Source organism: Pelophylax lessonae, assembly GCF_965119305.1.
Source record: "Pelophylax lessonae genome assembly, chromosome: 3".
Classification (NCBI taxonomy): domain Eukaryota; kingdom Metazoa; phylum Chordata; class Amphibia; order Anura; family Ranidae; genus Pelophylax; species Pelophylax lessonae.
This window is the reverse complement of record NC_138770.1, coordinates 40,700,272-40,723,885: the sequence shown is the minus strand read 5'-3', so window position 1 is coordinate 40,723,885 and position 23,614 is coordinate 40,700,272. Positions and strand designations below refer to the sequence as shown.

Genomic DNA, 23,614 nt, shown 5'->3' with positions numbered 1-23,614 from the left:
TTTGCAAATAAAACCTTTTGTAAAAGAAAGGGATTCAGGCTTTTCACTGCTTCTTGGGACACAATCTCTGTGATCTATATACACTCTCCCTTCAGGATGCCGAGTCGGTGGAGTGTACCACAGGAGAGATAGAAATCTCACATAGTGTATTATCTTCATACCATATTTTATTACAATGCAAAGTAAAATACTCAGACGCTATTCGAATAAAACGGAGGCTATTTCACCGCTGTGCCGGTAGCTATAACCACGGCACACACTTCAATACAAAGATCAGCTGCTCTGAGTGTGTATTAAGTTTAGAAAACCTTACAGGTTTACAATCACTTTAAAATCCATTCCCTCTCTAAGATCTCTGACATGTGACAAGTTCTTATTTTAATGGATATCATTTCCCATGCTTAAGACCAGAGCACAGCTTCTCACCTCTGTGAGATCTCTCATATTTGACAAGTTCTGGCTTCCATGGATAACATTTCCCACACAAAGGGCAGGAAAACAGTTCTTCCTGTATGTGGCACATCTGATGTACAGTAGCACTGAACTTCTGTTAAAAAGATTTTGCACACTCAGGGCAGGAGTACGTCTTCTACAGTGTGAGATCTTTGATGTCTAACAAGGTCTGATTTCTGTGAAAAACATTTTCCACACTCAGGACAGGAATACTTCTCCCCTGTGTGAATCCTCTGATGCCTGTAAAGACTGGACGTTTCTGCAAAACATTTTCCACACTCAAGGCAAGAGTACGGCTTCTCCCCCGTGTGACATCTTTGATGTTTAACCAGGTCTGATTTCTGTGAGAAACATTTCCCACACTCAGGACAGGAATGTGGCTTCTCATGCATGTGAGACCTCTGATGTGTGTAAAGATGGGACATCTGCGAAAAACGTTTCTCACAATCAGAACAACAATACGGCTTCTCGGCCGTAAGGGATATTTGGTGAATACCAAGGTCTGATTTCTGTATATAACCTTTTCCAAGCTCAGGACAGAGATTTGGCTTCTCTTCTCTATGAGTTCTCTGATGTGAGATAAGTTTTGATTTCCGTGGATAGCATTTTCCACACTCAGGGCAGGGATACGGCTTCTCGCCTGTGTGAGATCTCTGATGTATAACAAGGTCTGATTTCTGTAAAAAACATTTCCCACACTCAGGGCATGAATATGGTTTCTCCCCCCTGTGAGATCTTCGATGCCTAACAAGGTCTGATTTCTGTGAAAAACATTTCCCACACTCAGGACAGGAATACGGTCTCTCCCCTGTGTGAATCCTCTGATGTCTGTAAAGACTGGATTTCTCTGAAAAACATTTCTCGCACTCAGGGCAGGAATACGGCTTCTCCCCTGTATGAGATCTCTGATGTATTTGAAGGTCTGATTTCTGTGAAAAACATTTCCTGCACTCAGAGCAGGAATGCGGCTTCTCGCCTGTGTGAGATCTTTGATGTCTAGCAAATTCCGATTTTTGTGAAAAACATTTCCCGCACTCATCACAGGAATAAAGCTTCTCCTCAGTGTGTGATGTTTGATGTGTAACAAAGTCTAACTCCTGTGTATAGCATTCCCCGCACTCTAGGCAGCAATAAGGCTTTTCCCCCATGTGAGATCTCTGATGTTGGACAAGTTTTGATTTCTGTGGATAAGATTTCTCACAGTCAAGGCAAGAAAAAGGTTTCTCGCCTGTGTGAGATCTTTGATGCATAACAAGACCTGATTTCCGTGAAAAACATTTCCTGCACTGAGGGCAGCAATATGGCTTCTCACCTGTGTGAGATCTTTGATGTATAATAAGGTCTGATTTCTGTGAAAAACAGTTCCCACACTCAGGACAGGAATACGGTTTCTCCCTTCTGTGAGATCTTTGATGTCTAACAAGGTCTGATTTCTGTGAAAAACATTTCCCACATTCTGAACAGAAATACGGCTTCTCCCCAGTGTGAATCCTCTGATGTCTGTATAGACTGGACTTCTCTGAAAAACATTTCCTGCACTCAGAGCAGGAATAAGGCTTCTCCCCTGTGTGAGATCTTTGATGTATAACAAGACCTGATTTCCGTGTAAAACTTTTCCTGCACTCACGACAGGAATACAGCTTCTTTGCCTTATGAGACCTCTGATGATTGTAAAGATGGGACAATTGTAAAAAACATTTCCCACATTCAGAGCAGGAATATGGCTTTTCCCCTCTGTGAGATCTTTGATGTCTTACAAGGTCTGATTTCTGTGAAAAGCATTTCCCGCACTCAGGACAGGAATACGGCTTCTCTCCTGTGTGAATTCTCTGATGTCTGTAAAGATTGAACTTCTCTGAAAAACCTTTCCCGCACCCAGGGCAGGAATATTGCTTCTCACCCATATGAGATCTCTGATGTACAGTAAGACTTGATTCAGAGCTAAAACTTTCTCCACATTCAGGACAGGAAAATTCTTCCTCCTCCTGAATTCCAGCACCATCCCTCATAGTACAAGGTTGCTCAGAGTCAGAGGGATTTGATGGTCTATCCACACTATAGAGTCCACCGTCCATAGCTGAGCTCATTGTCTTTTCTCCTGCACAGTTTGAGATTTCCTCATCTTCCACTTTACAGTTTAGAGATAAAGTGAGATGATTATTTGAGGGTTCCTCGATGGCATATCCTGGAAAACATAAAAACATGATCAATAGATACAAAAAGGTTTGTTCACCTAAATCAGTATTCCATCTGGATCAGTTAGATTTGAGGGAGCAGATGTTCTCTGTGGATGTTCCAACTAGCAAGGACCCTTCCCCCTAAAGGTACTCTTTATGGAGGGATCGGGGGTCTAAAAGACCCCAAACCCCTCCTCTGCACTTCAAAGTGTTCAAAATGCCGAAATCTGCATTTTTGAAAACTGACAGTTTTTTAAATTCGGCGCCGTTAGCCGCCAAGTAAATTGGAAGTGGCGTCATGATGTTGCTTCCGGGTTACTACATCAGAGACCCGATCAAAGCCGAATCCGGGTTTTTCAGACCTCCAACCAGCTGGCGGAAGTGCTGGCTGGTTGCGTTGGTCTCCCTGTGGTACAGGAGATCCAAGCAGAGCTGCGGAAGGTGGTGGGAAGTGGGGAGGGATGTCCCCTCCCGCTCATTGGGATAACGGCCGAGCGGCTCCTGAACCGCATCGGCTCTTATCTTCTTAAAGCCAACCGCCGGCTCTAAAAAAACAGTACCGGGGTGATGCCTGCAGCTGCATATCATCCCGCTAAGACCACTTCTCGGAGCCGATGTACAGGTACGTCGATTCCTGGGAAGTGGTTAAAGGAAAGCTCTATTTATGTGGAAAAAAAATGATTAAAATGTCTTTTGGGTACAGTGTTGCATGACCGCACAATTTCCAGTTAAAGCAGCACAGTGCTGAATAGCAAAACATGCCCTGGTCATGAAGGGAGTAAACCTTCCAGGGGTCAAAGGTTTAAAAAAAAAAATGTACTACAATGGAATCCCATCATGTCGTCCAGCAATGCTGATAGAAGTCAATCATGATGAACGACGATTTCACTGACCACCAAAACAAAAAAAAAAAAAAAAACAGCCAACACGATCAACTCCTGACAACTGCTCATCACAAATGACAGCCTTATCTGAATTCAACCAAATGGGTGGGGGTATCATGGGTAACATAACTGACCAATTATGGAAATGATTGTTTTAGACCAATGAGGTCATTTAGGATCCCCTGTGACATCACTGACTATATATGGTCATGTCCACATTTGGTCAATGATGCCACCCTAGAGATTCTGCCTCTGTTTCCATTCAGCTGCAGAGCCTACGAGTTCTTAAATGTAGGCGTGCGTGTTTATTTACCTAACATTAGGGGTAATCATTGGGGGGGCCAGTCTCCGTTGCCTACCTTAATCTTTAAAGGGGGCTTCCAGATTCTGACAAGCCCCCCACAATACCAGGCAAGGGCTGTGGAGAAGAGGCCTATGTTCCTATAAAACGAGGTACGCCCTTGTATGATCTTGGAAGGGAGGGAGGGTGCATGCCCACCCTTCTTCTTTTCTGGGCTGGCCAGGCTACATACTCAGATAAGGGTCTGATATGTTTTCTTTCCTGCATTTTGCAAAGAGTTCCAACTTGAAATCCAAACTAGACCCCATGGTTTACTAAAAACTGAGGGGACCCCCACACCATTTTTTTTATGGTTCCCCCTTAAAATGTATATAAGACTTGAGAGGTCAGAAAATAATGACTCACTGGTTGTTAAAACATGCCCAATAAGAACCAAACCTAAAGCCCTATCCTTTCTCTTTACTCTTCATCCCAGCAAGACTGTCAATAGCATTTTATGTTAACATTTAGATATAAAAAGAGGCGGGATAAACCTCCAAAAAGGTATAATCTGTGTTATTATATGTGTACTACTAAGCCTAAAACTGCCAGCTGAACCCCAGATTCTACATAAATCAGGTCCATAAATCGAGTCCATAAACTGTGTCTGCAGCACTGAGAAGGGGGTTTATCTGAGAAGAAAGAAGATCTAATGTGCAGGACGGGGATCAATGACTATTATCAACCTATTATTTGCTGATATCACTCATCTCCCACCCTACTCTGGACCAATTAGTGTGCAGTAACAGAGCTGAGATAGCAGAAAAATATGTTATGGTTCACCTGTGCTGATCTCTGTAGGAGTGTCCTCCTCTTTGAACGTCCTCGTCATTCCAGCCTCCTCCGTATACTGCTGATCATCCCTCACATACGTCCCTTCTACTTCACCCTCAACTTTCATGTTCATCAGATCTTCACCCTAAACCAACAGAATGGCAGAAAATAAGATCCACACATCACCTTCACATGTCAGAGCGTTCAATCACTTTATGTTCCAGAACTTCAACTTCACTGGCCTGATGATGGTGAGGGATGGTGTGATTTTCCTGTGTGGAATCCAGAGAATACAGAGGAGCGGGACATCTCTCTGGTGGATTCCCATTACTGGATCCATCTGTAGGAAACACACACACTGACTGAATACATTGTTTCTATGTGTTTATCAGATGATGGGGGATCTAGGTGGACCCTCCGTACTGCTCTCTCCTTTACAATAAAGTCTCCTCTTACCCGGTGATGTGAGGGGCGGCTGATTCTCCATCATGACGTCCTTGTAGAGATCCTTGTGTCCTTCTAAATACTCCCACTCCTCCATGGAGAAATAGACAGTGACATCCTGACACCTTATAGGAACCTGACACACACAATGATACAGTCACCATCCAGACACATCCCTTGTCTGTTACTGGATAATGTCCCAGAATTCCCAGCACCGCTCACCTCTCCTGTCAGCAGCTCCATCATCTTCTTGGTGACTTCTAGAATCTTCTGCATGTTGTGTCTCCCAGGTTTTAGGGAGTCACATGGAGGCACTATGATGGTCATATGACCTCCAGACTTCAGAAGAGGAAATCTCTGTATTCAACAAAAACAATATCATGTCATATTCCCAGAATCCTTCTTACCTCTCCAGTCAGGTCTGTTTTTTATTAATAGAGATAGGAGTGATGTCATGTGACCTCCCAGGATCCTCCTCACCTCTCCGGTCAGCAGGTAGATGATCTCCAGGGTGAGGTTTAATATCCTCTCAGTCATGTGACTTCGGCCCTCCTCCATCCTCATTGGTGTGGTCATGTGATCTGTGCAGGTTTTCCTGTAGACAGAGAATTATCTGGATTGTATTGGTTGTACAATATTAGGATGGGAATGTAAGGGGTTAATAGGTAGGTCTTCAACCGGGGGTAATTGGCATGTGCATAAGAAGCGGTTTCCTTCTATGGTCCCAATTTGTAAATAGCTGTTGCTTGGTAAACATTACAGAGATAATTGGTTATAGACAGGTTATTTTTGTCACTGCTAACTGGATCAGAAACCTCAGATTGGAGGACTGTGATATCTTAGAGCAGGGGTCTACAAACTATGGCCCTCCATTTGTTCGGGAACTACAATTCACATCATACCTAGTCATGTCTGTGAATGTCTGTGAATGTCAGAGTTTTACAATCCCTCATGGGACATGTAGTTCCACAACAGCTAGAGGGTTGTAGTTTGGAGATCCCCGTCTTAACAGTATAAAGGGGAGTTTGCAGGAAGTAGACACAAAATTGGACAACATGACCTTTCTTGCAGGAGCTGCTGTATTTCATCCAGACCAGAAGCAAAGACTAATAGGCAAATGTTACTGTATTCTAATAGTTTAATTATTGCACCTTCTGTATATATCTAAAGTCTGGGGACAGAAGGGTCTCTGTCCTATTGTTATTATCTCACATGCATAGTGCCAAATTGCTAGATCTGTGCTACTGTATATGTTTGTAACCAGTGCCAGGTGAACCAGTGTTTAGGGTGAAGATGGGAAACTGTGACCACCCCAGCACCCCATGCCCCCTTGACCCAGCCCCTATTGGATGGAGAAGGGGACAGGACCAAAAGGGGGAAGCACCAAAATGTTTGTGGCATGCAATTACCAGTGAAAAGTTTGTGCAATTTGGCCACAGCCACCATTTTATTTGGCACACACAATGCTCCACATCCCTACTCTCCCCCATGGGTAGGGTGTGTTGGGAGTTCCTGCTCTTATTCTCTGACAAAAAAAGCCCTGTGTATGATGCAGCAACTGAAGATGAAGAGGGAAAAGGACGGGACTGTTGTTGCTGCAGAATTCTTCCCCCCATGCTCTGCTCACACTGTACTCTGTGGTGGAGTTCCATGTTGTTCCAGATACAGGTAGTGCCCAAGTTGCTGCCACAAGTTTACTGTCAGCAGTGTAGATGCAATGGACACCAGATCCTGGTTGATGATGGTGCTCTGCTGTCTACTGTGAAGGGGCAGACTTATTCACTTCCTCCACCATTATTGGTTTACTTCAAGACCATGACTGATTAGTGGAATGGCGCTGTTTGTGATAATCACATGCAGGCAGAGAGGCACAGGCTGACAACAAGTGAATTATGAGGCAAATCAAATTGATCCCTTTAAGTGAAACCTGCACTGTCCCACCTCGTCTGGTTCTTTTCTCTTACACATATTCTCTCCCAAGAGAGGGATTTTTTCCCTATCCTGCTGAAGCTCCCTGGGGTGAAGCCTGAGGTCATCAGGGGTGCCACGGTATCCTGGTTAAGAAAGAATTGTCAGACTTGACTAAACTCTCTCTCTCTGTTGGACTGTACATTTGCCACAGCAGAAGCTCACAGCCGACAGTGCATGCAATAATGAGCAGTGGAAAGCATTGTTCTGACGAAAACTTCAACTTGCCGAGAGCTCCAACCACGTTACTTCCAGTGACTCTTCTCAAGGAATAATTGGAGATTTCGACCACTTGGTGTTTTCACAGAACAGGTGGCAGCATATACACTCCGGTATACACTATATTGAGTGGACATTTTTTAGTCCAGTAGCTAGTAACCAACAACATGGCCACCTTTAACTTGGCGACAACTAGCGGGCAGACTAACAATGTCCACTCATTATAGCGTGTGCCAGAGTGTATAGGCGCTGCCGGTGTTCTGTGAAAACACAAAGTGGTCGAAATCTCCACATATTCCTGGTGTAGAGTCAACGGAACTGAAGTGGTCAGAGTTCTCGGCAAGTTGGAGTTTCTGGCTGAACAGTGGCTTTCTGTGTCTTGAGCTCTCTGCCTCCCCGTATTGGACAGTACCCTGTGCCAGTGCACGGCTGCATGAGTGTATGCGAGACCAGTAAGATATCGGGGGGCAGCATAGGTACACGCTAAGTGGTCCGGGCTCCAGCTCTGAAACCTGCCGCCAATGCAGAGCTACACCTGGCAGCCAGCCATATGAATGGTCCTGCCCTGGGGCTCTGGTGAGAGGAAACAAGACCCAGAAAGATCAGAAAGGAGGGTGGGGATTGGCTTACAGAGATTATAAGAGAGAGATGGGTACAAAGGCGTGCCAACAGGGGGGTTTCTGGGTACAGAGGTGAGCAGAGAGGATTTTGGGGTACAGAGGTGAGCAGACAGGAGTTGGGGGTATAGAAATTAGCAGAGAGGGGGTTTTGGGGTAAAGAGGTGAGTGGGGGGTTAGGAGTATAGAGGTGAGCAGAGAGGCAGGGTTTGGGGTATAGAGGTGAGCAGAGTAGGAGGCCTGGGTACAGCCATGAGCATATAGGGGGGTTGGATACAGAGGTGAGCAGAGGGAGGAGGGTTTGGAGTACAGAGGTGATCGGGGGGGGGGGGTGTGGTACAGAGGTGAGTAGAGGTTTGTCGTGCAGGGGTGAGTTTGGGGTACAGAGGTGAGCAGAGAGGGGGGTTTGAGGTACAGAGGTGAGCAGAAAGGGGAGGTTTAAAGTACAGAGGTGAGCAGAGAGGGGGGTTGGGGTGTGGAGATGAGCACCCCAAAGTGTTCACATCTGAGCTGCTATGTGTAGGCCAGTCCATTCATTTCAATGCGCTTCCCTACCCACAGAAACACAGAGAAAGAATTCCGCGACCATTTTTCTTTTTTAAATTACGCTGCACCGAAAACATGCTGCATCTGACAATGTGTGGGGGTACTAATAAGATTTTGTGACATCCCCTGTGCATTTGCTAAAGAGCAGCGGGTTTGTCTGTGTGCAATTTTAATACGCAGTAATGTGAACGAAGCCTTAAACTGGGGTGCCTTGAGACTGAAAATACTTTTTAAGGGCGCCCTGACTGGAAAAAGGTGGAGAAACACTGAACTATGTAAGCACTTCTGTGTCCACAATGGCTGCCCAAATCTCCCAGGATTTTGGTATCCAAAAGAAAATGCTGTCTTCCCCAAGATGGAGGTCTGAAGTGCCTAATAGGGAGTAATTTAGCCTTCAACGGGCTCTGGTCACCCTGATTTGGCTTTGGCTCCTTCAGTTTGGTAAAGAAAATCACAGCACTGCACCTGTACCTGCCTACAGGGTTTTCCACTTTAGAGGGACCAGGCTGTGGCCAGTGGGAGTAGAAAATACCTAGCATCAGTGGGAGTAAACAATGCCATAGGCTTGGTGGTCAGTAGGAGTAAAAAAATGTAATCATTGGTGTCAGTTGGAGGAAAAGTGCCCCCTTGTTGGTATCATTTGGAGGAATAGCACCCCCATCATTGGTGTCAGTGGGAGGAATAGGGCCCCATTGTTTGTATTAGTTGGAGGAATAGTGCTCCATTGTTTATATCAGTTGGAGGAATAGTGTTACGTCACATCAGATACCCATACCCAGACGTCACATCAGATACCCATTTGCTACCAGAGCACACCATCATCCCTGCCAGTCACAATGAGCACACACTGGGTGGCAGCTCAAACACCGCACACTACCAGTTACTAATGGCAACAGCACTTAGTTCTACTCTTGTAGCATTCTCCACTTTGGTAGAACACATCCCCTGTTGTAAGTCCTCGTTCTTTTGATACATCTACCATACCTGCACCACTTTAAGAGATTTTTGTCCAGGTACTCAGTAACTGAGGAACTTTTACTGAAGGTTCTTGCAAATCCAGAATTACCAGTTCACAGGCTTCCACGGTTCAATGCAGGCATTGTTCAGTTCATTCTAACTAACTAGGCTAATTCAAGCTAATTCACCCTGCCCATGTCATACATCTTAAGCAAGGAAGACTCCTCCTATCAGTGTCCATATTCTGGCTTAACTACCCCTACTGGATACCCCCAAAAGACTGACCACATGTTCTTAGAAGAGCTACATCTTGCAGTAAAGCTTCCCGCTAGTTCCCATGAGGAAGAGCCTCTTTACATGGCCTTGTCATTATTGCCAAGGGGCCCAGCGCCCCTGAAGGTTACTTCCCCTTGTATTTATGAGCCACATAGGCAGGACCATGACTACCCGGGAGTAAGCTACCTTACCCCTTCCTACTTCCCTGGGCAGCATGGTACAAAGAACCTCACTAACGTTGACTTTACACAATACAGTGTTATACAATGACATGTAGTGCGCCCCGAAAGCAAGCACTTGCCTAAACACCTCTTCCCGTTATTGACTGCTCGGAGCCTGTTGACCATGCTCAAACTCTGCACAGGACATTATGGATGAGAACCAAAATTAATCAACCACAAATTTAACCAACCTTCAAATCCTTAAGATTGGGTCAAATTTCAGTACAACCCAAATCCAAATCTCATTCCATGGTAGAAGAGACTGTTAAGGTGAGAAATAGGGATGCGTTAACGGTATGGCCTTAACGACCAAAACACTTGCCCATTTGGTGGGAGCCAAAAGTCATATATAGAAGCTGCATTTCTACCATTTCTATACATGTACTTGTGGCATCCCCTGGCATGGCCCCCCTCCATGTTGTTATGGTTCATAAAGAATCGGGGGTAAACATGTGTTCCCACCCCCCCGCCCCCTTTCTGGGCCAACCAGGCTGCATGGATTGGATTATGGTCTGGTATGAATTTTGTAAGGTTTCCTCATCCACTTTCGAGGTACCCTCATTAAAATAAAAAAGGCAGCCAGCAAAGTTTAACACAATATTGCTTAGCGCTGAGTTAAAATGAAACATTGTATCATTTGGTTCTTTTAGGTCAAAGGGATGAACTTCGGTCTGTATATGAGGTCAGTTGAATCACTTATAGACTAAGCCTTTTTCTGACATTTGTCGCTCACAAGTTAAAATCAGTATTTTTTGCTAGAAAATTACTTAGAACCCCCAAACATTATATATATATATATATATATAAAATCTAGAAAAATCTAATATGTTATTATTTATGGTATTAATGTTATTATTTATGGTATTAAGCTTTGAGCATGCACCAGTGTTAATTTTGGCAGCAAATTTCGATTTAGTTTTAGTTATAGTCTTTTGACTAAAATGCCATTTGAGTTTTAGTCGACAAAATTAACATTGCTTGGAAGCCATGACACCCTAACCAAAAAGCAATCATGGCCCTGCTGTTAGGCAGACAAGGCCCACCATACATTTACCTAGCACCTACCTGTAGGGTGCTACATGTATAATGTGAAGGATGATGTTACGCCGAGAATCGTGATCTTTATTCTTAGCAAAAAATTGTGATTCTCGGTTTATCCAGAATCGTGCAGCTCTAATTTTTTTTTAAAGGTGTTTGCATCGGTACATGTTCTCTGGCGCAGTCCCCACCCCTCCATACTAATTTCTTGATACCCCCTTTCCCATTAGATCAGAAAATGGGCATTTTTATTTGACAAAATGGGATCCCATTAATATTGATATCAGTAGGGTTTGGGTTTGGTATGCCAGGCGCCTCATCTAAAGTCCCAAACCTCCCCCCTTTTTGCTACTAATTTTGGTATGCAAACCTATTTTAAGTTCACCGGTGTTCCGTGAAAAAACCATACCCATAAAAAATCCATACCCACTTCCGGTGCACCTACGTCATTGAACAGCTGAGGAGCTGACTAGTGCGGATGCTCGGAGGGTATGGATTTTTCACGGCAGTGTGTGTAACGTTACACCGCCTCAGCTGTTGCGGCGTTTACATTAAAACAGCTCGGCTGCAATGAGTCATCTCCGCTCCTATTCCTGTCACTTCCCTGATCTGGGCTAGTAAATATAAAAGCGGCGGCGGGTGTATGGAAAGATAAATCACGGAGCCGAGATCTCCATTCATTTAGATTTCATACACCCGCCGCCACTTTTATATTTACTAGCCAAGATCAGGGAAGTGACAGGGATAGGAGCGGAGATGACTCATATTGCAACCGAGCTGTTTTAATGTAACCGCCGCAACAGCTGATGCGGTGTAACGTTACACACACTGCCGTGATAATTTCATACCCTCCGTGCATGCGCACTAGTAAGCTCCTCAGCTGTTCAATTACGTATCTGGGGCTGTGAGCATGCGCACTGCTACGCTACTCAGCTGTTCCTCACAGGAAGTGACGTGGGTATGGATTTCTCACGGGGTATGGTTTTCTAACGTTACACCGGACAACATTTAGGACAGTTCATCTCATCTCCAGTGAGAAGGTGACACATCTCCACAATGAAGAGAATGTTCCGGCCCCGTAAGTGGGGAAATGTTCTGACTCTGAAGGGGTTAATCTAGGTTTCCACACTATATATGTGTGTATCATCATCTGCTGGAGATAAAAGACGTCACAGTGACTATGGAGGAAGAGGACGGACATGACGGGGGGGGGGGGGTTACTGGGTGTAAATAGAAAATAAGATCTTATTACCTCTTCTGCTGCCACTTCCAGCAATGTCTTCTCTCTACTTCCTCCCAACTCACCTCTCACCCAGAACTTCCAATTTATACCTGACATCACTTCCTGTCTCTACCTGACATCACTTCCTGTCTGTATTCCATTGAAATTTCCAGTCTCAATAGAAGTGAGATCACCACCTTGTGGAGCTCAGAGGAACTGCAGCCCCAAAATACATCTCATAGTGGGAACACGGCCTTGTCATTATTGCCAAGTGCCCCACATGCTGCAGGACAGTCCCAGGATTTTGACTACTGTCCCAGCTTGTCCTCATTTTACAGGTTCCAGGACTCTGTACAGAGAGTCAGTGAGGTGATGACTGCTGGAACACTCTCGGGGTTCCATCACCCGGCACTGCAATTATAGCAGACTGTTGGGAGCAGTGATCTCCTTTCTGACAGTGAGAGTAGAACTCCGACATCAGCAGAGAGGCAGCGGGAGTGTGTGATCAGGTAAGTATCACCACTGACCCCCAATGCTGGGCTGGGATTACATTTTGGGGTTGATTTACTAGACAAACAGACTGTGCACTTTGCAAAGGGCAGTTGCTCTCTGCAAGTGCAGTTAATCCAGAGCTTAGTAAATGTGGCATACTTGCCAACTGTCCCTTTTTTTCTTGGGACAGTCCCTGCAAAAAGGAGCCTGTCCCAGGTAATTTATATTGTCCCTGGAAGCGCCTGTTAATCAGGCTGCCCATAAATGTTATGCAGAAGTAGTGCAGCTGAATGGGAGAATTATTCCAACTCTGCTACTGTGACCTTAAGTTTGAAATTCCCTTTTTAATTTCCTGTAATTCTCTCTTTATTGAGTAGACTCTATAATATAAGTAGGCAAGATGCAGAGTGGGCGGAGCTTCAGGGAAGTGGGTGTGGTAATTTATAGCTGTGCTGCAAAGTGTCCCTGGAAATTTTTATTAAATGTTGGCAACTATGAAATGAGGTGAAGCTTCACTTTGCAAAGAATACCCAATCACATGCAAGGAAAATTAAAAAAAAAAAAAAAACAGCATTTTATTGGCAGGGCAACCTGCCAGTTATCAGACCCAAGCAGCGGAGCAACAAAGCAATTAAAACCAAATAAATAAAAATGCAGCCCCAAAGGTTAAGAACCAAATATTAACCAATCAATAACTAGGTAAAAAAAAAAAGGATATCGTGAATAAATTCAGTGCATAAATGTGACAAAGTGCACAAAACTCATACTAAAAAGTCCATAAATAGACTTGAGGAAAGGCGTGACTTGGTGAGCATGTGAGAGGTTCCCACTCATGGAGCTCCTGCCGACTACCTGTTGCTACGATCAGCTGACTGGCAGTAGTATGTTCGCTGTGCGGGGGGGGGGGGGTGCATTACGGGCGGCATGAGGAGCGGTATAGGACGGAGAGAACGGGTGGAGGACAGAGTGGCGGCAGAAGAACCTGAGGATGGGAGGGCGGGGAGCACGGAGGGGGAGAGAGAGTTGGAGAGAGAATCGGGACTGGGGCTAAAGCTGAGAACTGTCGGGGGCTACTGGGGGCTGAAGTTGAGAGTTCTAAGAGCTGAGAGGTGGCTGAGCTCTTCTATGCTCTATGTACTGTGCTCTATGAATTGTGAACTGTAAATTTTGCACTAAGAGTTTATGAGTTTATGAACTTCACCAGGCTGTGTGAGCTCAGCTGAGTGCACAGTGTAAACCGAAAACCCCTGAAACTTCCCGAAATTCCCTGAAACTCCCTGATCAGTTGTGCAGCTTGAATAGTGTGGCCTCTGTAAAAAAGGGGGTAAAGTGAAGGTAAAGGGATGGATTGAATTTCCCTCTCTATAAAACCCCACTGACGAGGGCGATGGGGAAGAAACAAAAGGCGGCAGGAGGTTTAGACGCGGAAATCCCATCGACTGATAATGATGCCCCTCGCATTGCGGAGACGACAGGGAAGACCAGAGATGAAAACAGAGTGGTGTCTGAGAGACTGGAATGCTTCGCATGGACACCCTTTCGGGCAGAAGCGGCAGGAGCAGGTGAGGGGCTTACACAATCAGAAGACGTTCCACGTCAAATAAACTCTGTGATAAATGTACAAATTACAAAAGTCTCTGCAACAAGGCATGATTTGTTAAATGAGATGGCGGCAATAATTGATGTGAATATAATTAAGGGAGGAGGCCAGGAAAAGGTTGAAGCATCGGAAGGAGTAGGCGGTATGATATTTGGCGTTTACTTAATCCAATGGCTCACGCATACTTATGCTTCTCTAGTACCTTTCATACTTTATCCAAGATAGATATGATTTTGGGCACAGATATGACGTTACCATGGGCCTTGGAAGTTTGATATCTGACTAGGGGGCTTTCAGATCATTCTCCTGTCTTAATTATGCTTGATATGGTTAAACCGTATATTAGGCCAATTTGGAGGGTTCAGGCATCTTGGCTGTGGGATGTTAATGAGAAAGATATAATCAATAAGACTTTGACTGAATTATTTCAGGATAATACTGGGTCCGCCTCCCTGCACACTGTGTGGGATACAATGAAAGCTTTCCTTAGAGGAATTTTACCTAAATTTATTAGTATACATAGAGGAGCGGCCCGGTAAAGGGAAAATATTTTGACCGAGGAAGTCCAAAAAAAAGAAGCCTTATATATTATTAATCCTACTTCTTCTAATAGATTTGCTTGGAAGGACATCCAGTAACTTTATAGGTGTCCCACTAAGCCCTCCCTTTTCTTCCAATGCACACTTGGACATTGGTAAATACTATTTTATATGTTAACCGGGATGGAGGTATCAAATAAATAATTTTTTATTAAACACAACCTTTTAATAGTATAACTTTATAGGTGTGAAGGATCAAGGCGGAAGGGATTCCGGTCATTCTTGTGGCTCCAGACTGGCCTCGCCGAGCTTGGTTCGCTCACTTTGCGGTTGCTGGCTTTGATGGCTTGGCTGTTGAAAGCCAGGTGCTGAAGGACAGGGGTTTGTCTGCTTCAGTGATTCCCACTCTGCTTAAAGTGAGAAAAGCAACTTCTAGGAAGATTCATCATTGTTCGTGGAAGTCGTACATTGCGTGGTGCGAGTCTCTTGGGGTTCTCCCTCGCTCTTACTCAGTGGCTTGGATTTTGGCTTTCCTTCAACAGAGAGTTGATCAAAAGCTGGCCTTGAGTACTATCAAGGGTCAGGTTTCAGCCTTGGCAATTTTCTTCCAAAGGCCATTGGCCACCCATTCCCTGGTGCGTTACTTCATCCAGGGGTTGCGACACTTGGTACCTCCGGTGCGACCTCTGTTGCCACCTTGGGACCTTAATTTGATGCTGTCGGTTCTCCAGAAACCTCCCTTATAAAGTATTCGGGAGGTTCCCCTGCTTACCTTATCTCAGAAGGTGGCCCTTTTGGTGGCTATCACTTCTGCATGCAGGGTGTTGGAACTGGCGGTGTTGTCCTGTCGTTCTCTCTACCTGGTGGTTCACAGGGATAAAGTGGTACTTCGTCTGGATCCGTCCTTCCTTCCGAAGGTAGTTTCCAGTTTTCACTTTAATGTGAACACTGTGTTAGCCTCTTTGTGTCATAAGCCAAAACATCCTAAGGAATTTGCACTGCATACTCTGGATATGGTTCGGGCAATCAGGGTGTACTTGGCGACTACTGAGTCTTTTCGGAAGTCAGATTTGTTCTTTGTACTCATGGATGGCCCTAAGAAAGGGCTGCCTGCGTCTGCAGCGACTATTTCCAGAAGGATCAGACAGACAGGTGGTGCAGGCTTATCCGATTAAGGGTCAGGTTCCTCCTTTCCCTGTTAAGGTGCATTCTACTTCGGCGCTTAGTGCTTCCTGGGCTTTTCGCCACCAGGCATCTGTGCTTCAGGTCTGGTCGTCTGTGCACACTTTTACCAAATTTTATAAGGTTGATTTGCTCTTTTGGCCGCAAAGTTTTGCAGGCTGCTGTTTAAGGAGTTTCTTAGTCTCCCTTGAGGGTGTTTCCTGTTTGTTTCAGGTGGACCTCATCTTGTTGTTCTGATGAGTCCTATGTTGCCTGGTTGGCTATGTATAGCCTTGGGGACTTGTTTTCTTTCTGCTGTTCCCACCCCTCATTTTATAGCACTGCTTTGGGACGTCCCTACTGATATGCATCAGAGACTGCACCCATCAATGAACGAAAGAGAAAACTGGATTTTTGACTTACCGCAAAATCTTTTTCTCTTAAGTTCATTGACGAACGCAGTACCCGCCCCTCTATTTTGAGTTGGGTTGGTATTACTTCTCTGACACTGCTTTGATACAAAACTGACATCCTATGCAGGAAGAGAGAGGGAATACCCTCTGGGAATGCCCATAGGTGTAGCCAGAACTTTTTTTCTGTCTAGTGTCCTACTCCTGTAAGGGGCAGTATAACCCTGCTGATATGCACCAGGAACTGCGTCCGTCAATGAACTTAAGAGAAAAGGTAAGTTAAAAATCCAGTTTTCTCACCTTCCTCCAAACTCCTTAACTCATTAGGGAAGCCAGAACGATTATCTCTATCCAAAATTGCACGCCTATAAAGTGGCTGGATGTCCTTCCAAGCAGATCTATTAGAAGAAGTAGGATTATTAATATATAAGGCTTCTTTTTTTTGGACTTCCTCGGTCAAAATATTTTCCCTTTCCCGGGCCGCTCCTCTATGTATACTAATGAATTTAGGTAAAATTCCTCTAAGGAAAGCTTTCATTGTATCCCACAGTGTGCAGGGAGGCGGACCCAGTATTTTCCTGAAAGAATTCAGTCAAAGTCTTATTGATTAAATCTTCCCCATTAACATCCCACAGCCAAGATGCCTGAACCCTCCAAATGGGCCTAATATATGGTTTAATCTTATCAAGCATAATTAAGACAGGAGAATGATCCAAAAGCCCCCTAGTCAGATATCGAACTTTTGAGGCCCATGGTAACCTCTTACAGTATCTGTGCCCAAAATCATATCTATCTTGGATAAAGTATGAAAGGTACTAGAGCAGCATGAATATGCGCGAACCATTGGATTAAGTAAACGCCAAATATCATACAATCCTAGCTCTCTATAAGGTCTATAAAATGGGGTTTCTGTTTGCACAATACTCCGGTATCTATCCATACTTGGGTTACTAACATTATTAAAATCACCAATCAATAACAGGGGATAATCCGAGTATTAATGATCCACTATTCGTAGCACCTCACCACTGTATGGAGGGGGAATATATATATCGACCCTAAAATACATTGTGTAGAAAAAACTTCACATACCAATAAGACATATCTCCCTAATGGATCTATAGACACATGCCTGCAGGTGAATTGTAATTTAGAAGATATCAATATACTTGTGCCCTTGGCATATACCGAGTACACCCAGTGACATTTAGTAGAGAAAAACTTATATTTCAAAAGAGATATACTATCCTTGGTCAAATGAGTCTCCTGCAAACATACTATTGACAAATCCTACTGTGACAAAGTTTCAAACATGGCTCGCCTCTTTGTAGGGTCCTTAATATCCCTAATGTTCCAAAATAGTAGACTGATTTTTGAAGACATTTATACCATAGTTGCCAACATTTGAAAAAAATTTCCAGGGGCACTTTGCAGCACAGCTATCAATTACTTACCACACCCACTTCCCTGAAGCTCCGCCCACTCCACATAATTAATCTCCGCCTACTTATCATCAGATTATAGGGTCTACTCAATAAAGAGAGAATTACAGGAAATTGAAAAGGGAATTTGAGGCCACAGTAGCAGAGTTGGAATAATTCTCCCATTCAGTTGCACTACTTCTGCCTAAAGTTTAAAATTCTCATCACAATTCCCTGCAGTTCTAAAGTGTGAAATGTGCTCAGGTGTGACCATACAAAAAATGTAATATGTATATATAAATAAAGTACAAAGTGTAAATAAGTACATTACCGGGACAATGTAAATTACCCGGGACAGGCTCCTATTTGCCTGGACTATCCCGGTAAAAACGGGACAGTTGGCAAGTATGTTATACTATTAATCCATATTTGAACTGATAATATTCAATAACCTCATTGCATCCATAATATTTCCTGACTGACTGAGAGAGAGAGAGAGAGAGAGGAGAAAAAAAAACAAAAAAACCCCGCTGGGTCTATAACCCCTCTCCCGCAGGAGAACAAGGAGGGGAACAGGACCCTCTGGCTATACATCCTATTCACAGATGAACGCTAGAACTTGGACTAAACAAGGCTCTTCCCCAGATGATAGTTCCAATAGCCTTGATTTCTAACTGCCTTTAGCTGAGTATGCAGTAACCGGCATTCCAATAGATCCCAAAAATAAAACAAAAAAAGAGAAAAGGAGAGAATGGGAGAAGAAGAGAGGGGGGGGAGGGGAGGAGAGGAGAGAGGAAGAGAAAAAAAAAACATGAAAAATTATCTCAAAACTTAATATCACCTCATCTCACCTCATGAATTTTGTGCACTTTGCAAATTCTATGCACTGAATTTATTCACGATATCCTTTTTTTAACCTAATTATTGATTGATTAATATTTTTTATATTAATTATTCCTAACCTTTGGGGCTGCATTTTTATTTATTTGGTTTTAATTGCTTTGTTGCTCCGCTGCTTGGGTCTGATAACTGTCTGGTTGCCCTGCCAATAAAATGCTGTTTTTATTTTTTCATTTTCCTTGCATGTGATTGGGTATTCTTTGCAAAGTGAAGCTTCACCTCATTTACTAAGCTCTGGAGCAACTACTCTTGCAGAGAGCAACTGCCCTTTGCAAAGTGCACAGTCTATTTGTCTAGTAAATCAACCCCAAAATGTAATCCCAGCCCAGCGTTGGTGGTCAGTGGTGATACCTGATCACACACTCCCGCTGCCTCTCTGCTGATGTTGGAGTTACACTTTCACTGTCTGAAAGGAGATCACTGCTCCCAACAGTCTGCTATAATTGCAGTGCTGGGTGATGGAACCCGGAGAGTGTTCCAACTGTCATCACCTCACTGACTCTCTGTACAGAGTCCTGGAACCTGTAAAATGAGGACAAGCTGGGACAGTAGTCAAAATCCTGGGACTGTCCTGCAGCATCCTCCCTTCTAGATTGTGAGCTCTAACGAGCAGGGCCCTCTAATTCCTCCTGTATTGAATAGTATTGTAACTGTATTGTCTTCCCTCATATTGTAAAGTGCTGGGCAAACTGTTGGCCCCATATAAATCCTATATAACAATAATAATAATAATCTAGGCCACTTGGCAATAATGACAAGGCCGTGTTCACACTATGAGATGTATTTTGGGGCTGCAGTTCCTCTGAGCTCCACAAGGTGGTAATCTCACTTCTACTCAGACAGGAAATTTCAATGGAATACAGACAGGAAGTGATGTCAGGTAGAGACAGGAAGTGATGTCAGGTATATATTGGAAGTTCTGGGTGAGAGGTGAGTCGGGCGTAAGTAGAGCGAAGACATTACTGGAAGTGGCAGCAGAGGAGGTAATAAGATCTTATTATTATTATTATACAGGATTTATATTGCGCCAACAGTTTGCGCAGCGCTTTACAGTGTGGGGGAAGACAATACAGTTACAATACAATTCAAAACAGGAGGAATCAGAGAGCCCTGCTCGTTAGAGCTTACATTTACACCCAGTAACCCCCCGTCATGTCCGTCCTCTTCCTCCATAGTCACTGTGACGTCTTTTATCTCCAGCAGATGATGATACACACATATATAGTGTGGAAACCTAGATTAACCCCTTCAGGGGCAGAAGATTTCCCCACTTTCGGGGGCCGGAACATTCTCTTCATGTTGGAGATGTGTCACCTTCTCACTGGAGATGAGATGAACTGTCCTAAATGTTGTCCGGTGAACTTCAAATACGTTTGCATGCCAAACCCAAACCCTACTGATATCAATGGGATCCCAATTTGTCAAATAAAAATGCCCATTTTCTGATCTAATGGGAAAGGGGGTATCAAGAAATTAGTATGGAGGGGTGGGGACTGCGCCAGAGAACATGTACCAATGCAAAAACCTTTAAAAAAAAATTAGAGCTGCGCGATTCTGGATAAAACGAGGATCACAATTTTTTTTGCTTAGAATAAAGATCACGATTCTCAGCGTAACATCATCCTCCACATTATACAAAAAAATTGGGCCAACTGTTACCGTTTAGTTCCTTTTTATTAAAGTGTATTTTTTACCAAAAAATTGCTTTTGAAAGACGCTGTGACATAAAAGATTGCAACGACCGCCTTTTTTTTCTATCGGGCAGTGATGGCGAACCTTGGCACCCCAGATGTTTTGGAACTACATTTCCCATGATGCTTATGCACTCTGCAGGGTAATTGAGCATCATGGGAAATGTAGTTCAAAAACATCTGGGATGCCAAGGTTCATCCTCACTGCTATAGGGTCTCTGATAAAAAAATAAAATATAATGTTTGGGGGTTCTAAGTAATTTTCTAGCACAAATACAGATTTTAACTTGTGAGCGAAAAAATGTCAGAAAAAGGCTAAAGCCCTGTACACACGTGCCGAACGATCGGCCGTCTTTTGTCCAGGGCTGTCGTGTCTGTTGAAAACTGCAAAAGACTGCACATGAATTTTGTCGGCCAACAGCAGCCGACTGCAGAAGTGATGTCATGTGATGGTTAACTTTCTGTGTGTTTTGTCTTTTCTGAGCATGCCCAGTCTTGCAAATCTGCTGTTTGTCGGCCGAATTCTGTACTGACTGGCGAACAATCGGCCGCTCTGGTGTTGGCCTACAAAAATTTTAAAGCATGCACATCAGATTCTTTTCGGCCGAAAGTGCGCTGTCGGCTGTCGGAAGCATCATACTAACAAGCCTACAATCGGTCGTCGGCCGAATATTTACGGCCGACAATCGGTATGTGTGTATGGGGCTTTAGTCTATAAGTGGTTCAACTGACCTCATATGCAGGCCAAAGTTCATCCCTTAGATCTAAAAGAACCAAATGATACAATGTTTCATTTTATCTCAGCGCTGAGCAATATTGTGTTAAACTTTGCTGGCTGCCTTTTTTGTTAATTTAACGAGGGTACCTCATGCAAAAAAAAAAAAAAAAAGTGGATGAGGAACCCTTACATAATCCATACCAGACCATAATCCAATCCATGCAGCCTGGTTGGCCAAGAAAGGGGGGGGAGGGGGGGGGGAACACATGTTTACCCCCATCTCTTTCTGAACCTTACCAGGCCACATTCCCTCAACATGGAGGGGTCCAATGCCAGGGGATGCCACAAGTACATGTATAGAAATGATAGAAATACAGCTTTTATATATGACTTTTGGCTCCCACTAAATGGGCAAGTGTTTGATCGTTAAGACCAAACCATTAACGCATCCCTATTTCTCACCTTAACAGTCTCTTGTACCATGGAATGAGATTTGGATTTGGGTTGTACTGAAATTTGACCCCAATCTTAAGGATTTGAAGGTTGGTTGAATTTGTGGTTGATTAATTTTGGTTCTCATCCATAATGTCCTGTGCAGAGTTTGAGCATGGTCAACAGGCTCCGAGCAGTCAATAATGTTTAGGCAAGTGCTTGCTTTCGGGGCGCACTACTTGTCATTGTTGAACACTGTATTGTGTAAAGTCAACGTTAGTGAGGTTCCTTGTACCATGCTGCCCAGGAAGGTAGGAAGGGGTTAAGGTAGCTTACTCCCGGGTGTTCATGGTCCTGCCTCTGTGGCTCATAAATACAAGGGGAAGTAACCTTCAGGGGCGCTGGGCCCCTTGGCAATAATGACAAGGCCATGTAAAGAGGCTCTTCCTCATGGGAACTAGCGGGAAGCTTTACTGCAAGATGTAGCTCTTCTAAGAACAAGTGGTCACCCTTTTGGGGGTATCCAGTAGGGGTAGTTAAGCCAGAACATGGACACTGATAGGAGGAGTCTTCCTTGCTTAAGAGGTATGACATGGGCAGGGTGAATCAGCTTGAATTAGCCTAGTTAGTTAGAATGAACTGAACAATGCCTGCATTGAACCGTGGAAGCCTGTGACCTGGTAATTCTGGATTTGCAAGAACCTTCAGTAAAAGTTCCTCAGTTACTGAGTACCTGGTCATAAATCTCTCAAAGGGGTGCAGGGTATGGTAGATGTATCAAAAGAACGAGGACTTACAACAGGGGATGTGTTCTACCAAAGTGGAGAATGCTGCAATAGTATACCTAAGTGCTGTTGCCATTAGTAACTGGTAGTTTGTGGTGCTTAAGCTGCCAGCCAGTGTGTGCTCCTTGTGACTGGCAGGGATGACGGTGTGCTCTGGTAGCGAGTGGGTATCTGATGTGACTCCATCCCTAGCAGCTGGTGCCCCTGTGTACCAAACACCAGATATAGGACACGGAGCCCCTATGCATCCAGCTGCATTGGCACAGGAAAACCGTGTGAAGAGGATCCTCGACAGCATATCACTGAGAGCAAGCTGCGTCAAAGCTTAGCTGGAGAGCAGGATACAGGATCCCCTCACAAGTGCTTCATCATGTAAGGAAAAAAGTGTACAGTTGGTCTAGTGCAGGGGTCTCCAATATGTGGCCCACGGGCCGGATGTGGCACTTTATCCAGTCCTTGGAGCACTATTCCACCAACTGATACCAACTATTAGACACTATTCCACCAACTGATACCAACTATGGGACACTATTCCACCAACTGATATCAACAATGGGACACTATATCTCCCACTGACACCAATGATGGGGCACTATTCCTCCAACTAATACCAACAATTGGGCACTATACTTCCCATTGATACCAATGATGGGGGCACTATTCCTCCCACTGACACCAATGATAGGACGCAATTCTTCCAACTGATACCAACAAAGGGGCACTTTTCCTTCTACTGATACCAACAATGGAGCACTTTTCTTCCCATTGATACCAATGATGGGGGCACTATTCCTCCCACTGATACCAATGATGGGGGCACTATTCCTTCCACTGATACCAATGATGGGACACCCTTCCTTCCACTGATACCAATAATGGGACACCCTTCCTTCCACTGATAGCAGCAATAGGACACTGTTCCCCCAACTGATACAAACAATGGGGCACTATTTCTCTAACTGATATAAACAATGGGGCACTATTCTCTAACTGATACAAACAATGGGGCACTATTTCTCTAACTGATATAAACAATGGGGCACTATTCTCTAACTGATACAAACAATGGGGCACTATTTCTCTAACTGATACAAACAACGGGGCACTATTCCTCCCACTGACACCGATGATGGGGAGTGCTATTCCTCCAAATGATAACAACAAGGGGGCACTTTTCCTCCCACTGACACCATTGATTACATTTTTTTACTCCTACTGACCACCAAGCCTATGGCAATGTTTACTCCCACTGATGCTGGGTATTTTCTACTCCCACTGGCCACAGCCTGGCCCCTCTAAAGTTTGAAGGGCAGTAAACTGGCCCTTTGT

The 23,614-nt window shown here is 44.3% G+C and overlaps 2 protein-coding genes across 2 annotated transcripts in view; one reads left to right on the top strand and one right to left on the bottom strand.

Annotated features, from left to right (window-relative positions):
- LOC309550683 (uncharacterized protein) overlaps positions 1 to 12,209 on the bottom strand; it is a 3,164,715-nt gene extending 3,152,506 nt beyond the window's left edge. Inside the window, exon 1 of the mRNA XM_082251018.1 lies at positions 12,167 to 12,209. The gene's annotated coding sequence lies outside the window, so the exon portion shown is untranslated. The remainder of the gene's footprint in view (positions 1 to 12,166) is intronic.
- Positions 1 to 23,614, top strand: part of LOC309550292 (uncharacterized protein) — a 979,642-nt gene that overhangs the window by 357,585 nt on the left and 598,443 nt on the right.